Below are 6,008 nucleotides of genomic sequence, written 5' to 3'. Positions count from 1 at the left end.
CGTGGTTGAGAAGGGCACTGTGAAAATTCAGTTAATACCAATCAGTTGAATTAGTATGATGCTATGATCATCTGTGTCACGTTATTCGTTATTTAAAAGTAAGTTATACCAAGTCGGCAAGTTATACTAGTTCCTCACTGTATATATTTTCTTCATAGTTTCGTTAGATTTGGAGTGAGAAGCCACCTGGCAAAAGATCCTTAGGCACAGTTCAGGAAGACAAAAATGGAACCAGAAGAACAAGATCAACAGGTATTATATCTCGGTTGTTCAGACTTTCAGTCTGTATGCCAGAACTGAATAAGCAGTAGCGTAGCCAGCCTTACGATTTGTCTCGCTATGCTAATATCTTAGTGTTCACTGACTGTAAAAACAATAAATTTCTAAAGAAATAAATTAATCGAAATTTACAAGCGGGACAAAATCGTTAGGCTGGCTACGCCACTGTGAATAAGTGGAATGATAGAGTAGCATGGAAAGAAATACGGCTGTGAACCAATTCTTATATGATTAGACAATCCTTTACACATATGCCATTATTACCTGGAATATCTGCATATAGCTACAACTGTCATATTGAGTACGATTCATTTTTAACAGCATACATCTAACTCGATTATTCTTGGCTTATAAATTTATAATAATAAGTTAACTTCTACTAACAGTGGCGTAGCCAGCCTGACGATTTTGTCCCGCTATGTAAATTTCGAGTTATTATAATTATTCGTGCCTTTAGAAATCTATTGTTTTCACAGTCAGTGAACACCAAATATTAGCATAGCGGGACAAATCGTCAGGCTGGCTACGCTACTGTCTACTAAACATGAAATTGTTGCTGATTTTAGGTTTATTTTACTGAAAAATCACAAGATATAAGAACGCATAGATGGTTTCAAGATGATGAGACTTCAAGTGAACTGAAATTCGGCAAAAAAATAAACCTTTAAGTTTTGCTGTGCTCCTAGCATAGGCTTCAATCGAACATTTTAATTGAGGGGGGCCATACTCATATATATATTCTGTTATGCCAGGCTGATTTCTATTGAAAGTGAAATTGTTTTCAAAAATAATTAGCCAGGCATAGCAGAATATATGAATACGGCCCCCCTCAATTGACACCCAATGATAGGGTCTGATAGGGAGTAGGGTCCATATAGTTTTGTTATAGCGGAGAAACGCAGAAACTCATTTTCTGGTAAACATAATCTTTTATTCTTCCAACTATGAAATGTTTATTCATTCATTTCAAGACTTTTTTGTTTTTAGTCTGACTCGTGACGTTACTGATGAGCTTTTTCTCTCAGCATTTTCCAGACAAAGACCCTCAATGTCTTGCGGCTAGAATCTAGACCACTTTTGAATAAACAAACAGTCAAACGTCTTATTGCTGTGTGTTTGTTAGTTGCCGTGGTTATTGCTGCATCAACTGGGTCAGTAAACTTTTTTGGAAGGCATACTACAGTATACTTGTTAAAACTCATAACTACATTCTGTGTAATTTTAAAAATTCAGTTACATTTTGCGTATTTACTCTCGTTCCGAGAACCCTCATTCTCGTGAGGAAAACTACAAGACTCTGAAGTCCAATTCTGCCACAAACTTATAGTTCACAGCAGTTGGTTCACGTCAGTAACTTTAGAATACACAATATTTTTACAAGATGAAGTACTACACTAATGGACAGAACCACAGAGACAGAACTCAGAAAAGTGAATAGAGTTAGTTTAGCCACACTCCATTGCACTGTTTCTATAGAAACAGTGCAATGGAATGTGGCTAAACTAATGAAATCGGAAGAAACTCAAGAAACTGAAACTACTGGTGGAACAGGTATAAACAGATGTTAATGTTAGAATAATCTGTCAAGGCCTTCAGAACTGATAAAGATTTCCATTCAGTGCAAAATGTCGCGCGATCGCTTTGACTACCATGGCGTCCATAGATTCCAAATTTTGCTTCCAGAAATTAATTTATGTTGCTTCTGAAAACCGCACGATACATTCGCTTTGCTTACACTTTACCTTTGTAATTTGCGCTTATATAGTTATATTAAATCTTCAATCTTGTCATTCCCGTGCAAACTACAACGTGTCAACGCGCCCATACACGACTACATCTTGTTAAACGGCGAAATAGCAGCGATATTATTAAAATAGGACCAGAATCTACATGTATTAAATATATTCTTACCCCAATTCAATATAAACTTAATCGAATAGCATGAAAAGAACTTTTTATTTGTTCCTCTTGGAGGAATTGCCGTATCATGCGAGCGAAATCGAATCGCGCATCGGAAAATTAGCCAAAACTGTGCATCGCAACTCTTGGAAGACAAGACTAGGACGTAGATAAATACGATCACATACACATTTCAAATACTAGTATATTTCGCGCCATTACACACTTGCGACGACGAAAACTAATAATAAATAAAAAAGAAAAAAAAACAACAAAACCGAGGCGAAGAACTCCGTCGCTGACGCCGTGAAACGTTTTGAAACATGCAATACCTGTTTACTGGCGCGTTATAAAACGCGGAATCATGATGCATTCCCAGCGCACGCGTGCAGCTCCAGCGCCGGAGCCTATGCTTATGAGTATGGCAGTATGGCTTTTCCTGGTCTTCCTTTCCGTAAGTCAGTCATCATTTGTGGATCCACTTGGGGTGAACTGTCACAATAGACATTCAAAGCAATCAAAATTATCATTGCCTGGTTTTCCCTTGCGCCATAAGCATAAGTATTAGGGTGGATTTCCACTTAGAGAGCGAAATATTTGCATATTTTCTTTGGAATGAGAGCAGTCATTTTGAAAGAATTTATTTAGTATGCTGTTAAAATTCTAAAGAAAATATGCAAATATTTCGCAAGCGAACTATGTGCGGGCGCTTTCCATTAAGCGGCCAAAATGGTTAGACGGTCGCATTTTAAATTGAAATAGAGTACTTCGTTAAGAATATAGCGGGGAAACTGGATTTCCCGTACTAGGCAGATGTAAATAACGATATGCTTGAATGCAGAGTTCTTGAAACACTCAAAAATACCAGTAAATAAATCTGTCCGTACCGAAATACAACAGGACCGCGGGGCGCGGTCAGGCCGTTTTTTCCGTATAAAGGAAAGCGCCCTATTTCTCTGTAAGAGGAAATCCAGCTTTAGGGAAAGATGAAAAACAAAACTCTGAAATAAGCCAATCAGTTATCACCGTGCGACACAAGCATCGACGAGACAAAAAAATTCAAAAGAATTATACATATTTCCTGCTTTGTTTTTTGTATATATTCTAGTCAGAGTGTTTGATCTCTGCTATGCTATAGTGAAAATCAGGTTTGAGCGAGACCTCTGGTGACAACATGAAGCAACAATAGTTGCACCCGCCACCGTGTCACGGACTCACTGAGACATGTGAATAAGTCACAGGTTTAAAACGAAGCTTAAAGAATCGTACGACAAAAATCGCGTCATGTGTGCCTGGCTTTGTATAATGATTAATCCAAATTCATAAAGAAAAATGATAAAATTACACAGCTAAATTATTTATATTTACAGTCAACAAACAGTTTATCTCGACTTTTGTTGAGAAGCTACGGTATAAAACCTGAATTATTTTATTTTCCTCTTTGAGCTCCTTAAAAATTAGCTTCCAAGCTCTTTGAAGGACCGGCACTCTCTTGCACTCGCATTTGCTTCGATTGCGTAAGTTTTTTTGATGCCACGCCAACAAAACTGAGCCACTAGTGTCCGGTGCAATTAAAATAATAGGCAAAGTTAGAGTTGCTTTCCGCTTACACGTTTTTCTTACAAACGTACTCGTACAGAAAATTTTGAATGCTTTTAAATTTTTATTATTTAACATCTCGGTTAACAAATGCATACAAATATATGCGGAAAACTGTGGTGTACTTTCGAAGCGGCCGTCAACAAACAAGCCGTACGTGCGATCTCGAGTGCGTGTGGCGGCCAGCCTGAAGTCATTAAGTCGATTTTGTACTTTTTTCTAAGATAACATGTAAAAGGATTAAGACTTTTACGTGCGTGTCGCACGTATGAAATACGCGCATGTGGAAAACAGCCCTTAGCTTGAGGACGGCAACGTCGAAAGATGACCTGTACGGCAAATAAATAGCGCGATGTGCCCATATATGGACGTGCCAGGAAATTTATTTGACGTTCTCATGTGGTCTTTGACGTACGTTCACGTTCTCCGTGCTGAATCCGTCTAATAGGTAATACGTAATAATGGCAGGTGATAATAAATTAGGTCAAAGTAAAATTAGGCCTTGAACGTATTGACTTGCGTTTAGTGAAGCCATACCTAATTTTTTTCCGCAAACTTTTGAAAACACTCTCTAGAGCGGAAACTTTGGAACGTGTGGACAGGTAAAAATAACGCTAGTTTGCGCATCACGAATCACTGCGTTTTAATTAATACACACCCTCTAATACTTTTTATATAATCCCTATGTAAGACCATCCCAAAGGTAATCTTTTTATAAGATTACGCATATTTAACCTAAAGCCATCGTTTATTTATTATAATTCATAGCATTAGAGCAGAATGTTTCATACTTCTTCATACTCTGTTGAAAGTCATTGGTTGGGTAATGATCATGATCATCCGTAATATTTCGTTCATTGGGCGTTCTCTCTAAGAAAATGATATCATTGAAAAAGTAAGTACAACGAGGAAAAAAAGTAAATTTGATATATATCCATATAGCAGTAGATGTATAATAGGAGGGACAATCCCATCATGGCGCACGGAGCCGGCGAACTTGGCTAAACTGTCTATCAAAAATAGATTAGACTGCCATTGTTATAAATACGAATTTTTTCAAGGTCTTAAATGTGACTACAAAAGAATAAGTGCTACGGACAAACTCTGGTTTATAATTCCATTGATTGTAGGAAATAGAACTTGTCGTTTTGATTAATATCCACTGGCATCCTTTAGTGAGGATACGATAGGGTTTAGTTTCACATTCACCATCTTCTAACACTGCGAATTGGAGAACATGCATGCAATAGTAAGCAACACACAAAATCTGCAGTAGTTTGGTGTTTCTAGCCACAAAGAGGATATCAGATCCTTCCTACAACTCTCGCATGCATTTCCAGTTAGATCCTCTTTGTCACTACCCAGTAACTTAACTTAGGACTTACATAATTAACTAAATCATGCAAAACCAAATAACTGCATGGCCTAATAATCTAGACTAAGCAGAATCTAAAATTTTAAATCAAATTATCGTACACTTTTCAAAGCTGTTGTAGATATTTTCAAAATCATCGACGTGAATGTATTCATACATCATCGTTCCAATCATCTCGTGTGGAAGGTAACCAACAACAGAAACACATCTAGAAAGATACGCGTGTACGTGATAGCTGTTTGTTTGTATAGTTTCAATATAGCATCGTAAAATGATACTTTCAATGAATGTGAAACTAGATGTGTCTTACCCAGGATCCAAAAATAGAAACTTTCCATGCATAGTTTGTCTTGAAGTGAACTCTGTGCAAGTTCTTAACCAATTACTGATATACCATCTGGAACTTGGTTGAATAGGGTTTGCCAGGTCAGCAGAACACGTTTCATTTAAAACTTTAGAATTTTCATCAATAAAATCTTCCGATAAAATATGATTTAATCAGGGGCGTAATAATTACTTTTATGCTTGCATGGTATATAGCTATGTAGGTAAATCTAAAACTAAATCTAAAACTACAATTGCATATTTAGGGGAAAACAGTTTTTACTAAATACTAAGGATATAATAATAATAACAAAATGAAACATGACAACCCCACCGTCCCACGTTAAAATATGATGAAGAAAAACCCTTTTTGGATAACATACCATTTCAACTCCTCATGAAATTAACAACTGTAGTTAGTATGGTAACCTTATCCAGTCTTTTAGATTGCGTCGAGGAGCTTGGAAGCAAGTTATCTAGTTCGTTGATGTACTTGTTCAACTTATTTCTTTTGTCTTTTTCACTTTTTTTC

At 36.8% G+C, this 6,008-nt stretch overlaps 1 long non-coding RNA gene across 1 annotated transcript; it reads right to left on the bottom strand.

Moving 5' to 3' along the window:
* Positions 1–4,439: 4,439 nt before the first annotated feature.
* LOC114524770 lies at positions 4,440–5,596 on the bottom strand. The gene is made up of 3 exons (XR_003687121.1): positions 5,463–5,596; positions 5,254–5,360; positions 4,440–4,647 (listed from the first exon to the last, which is right to left on the bottom strand). It is a non-coding gene; the product is annotated as an uncharacterized LOC114524770 (long non-coding RNA).
* Positions 5,597–6,008: the final 412 nt, after the last annotated feature.

This window comes from Dendronephthya gigantea, unplaced genomic scaffold (genome assembly GCF_004324835.1).
Source record: "Dendronephthya gigantea isolate DGI-Jeju-01 unplaced genomic scaffold, DenGig_1.0 000032F, whole genome shotgun sequence".
NCBI lineage: Eukaryota > Metazoa > Cnidaria > Anthozoa > Malacalcyonacea > Nephtheidae > Dendronephthya > Dendronephthya gigantea.
Note: the sequence above shows the minus strand (reverse complement) of the source record. Positions and strands in the feature narration are given on the sequence as shown.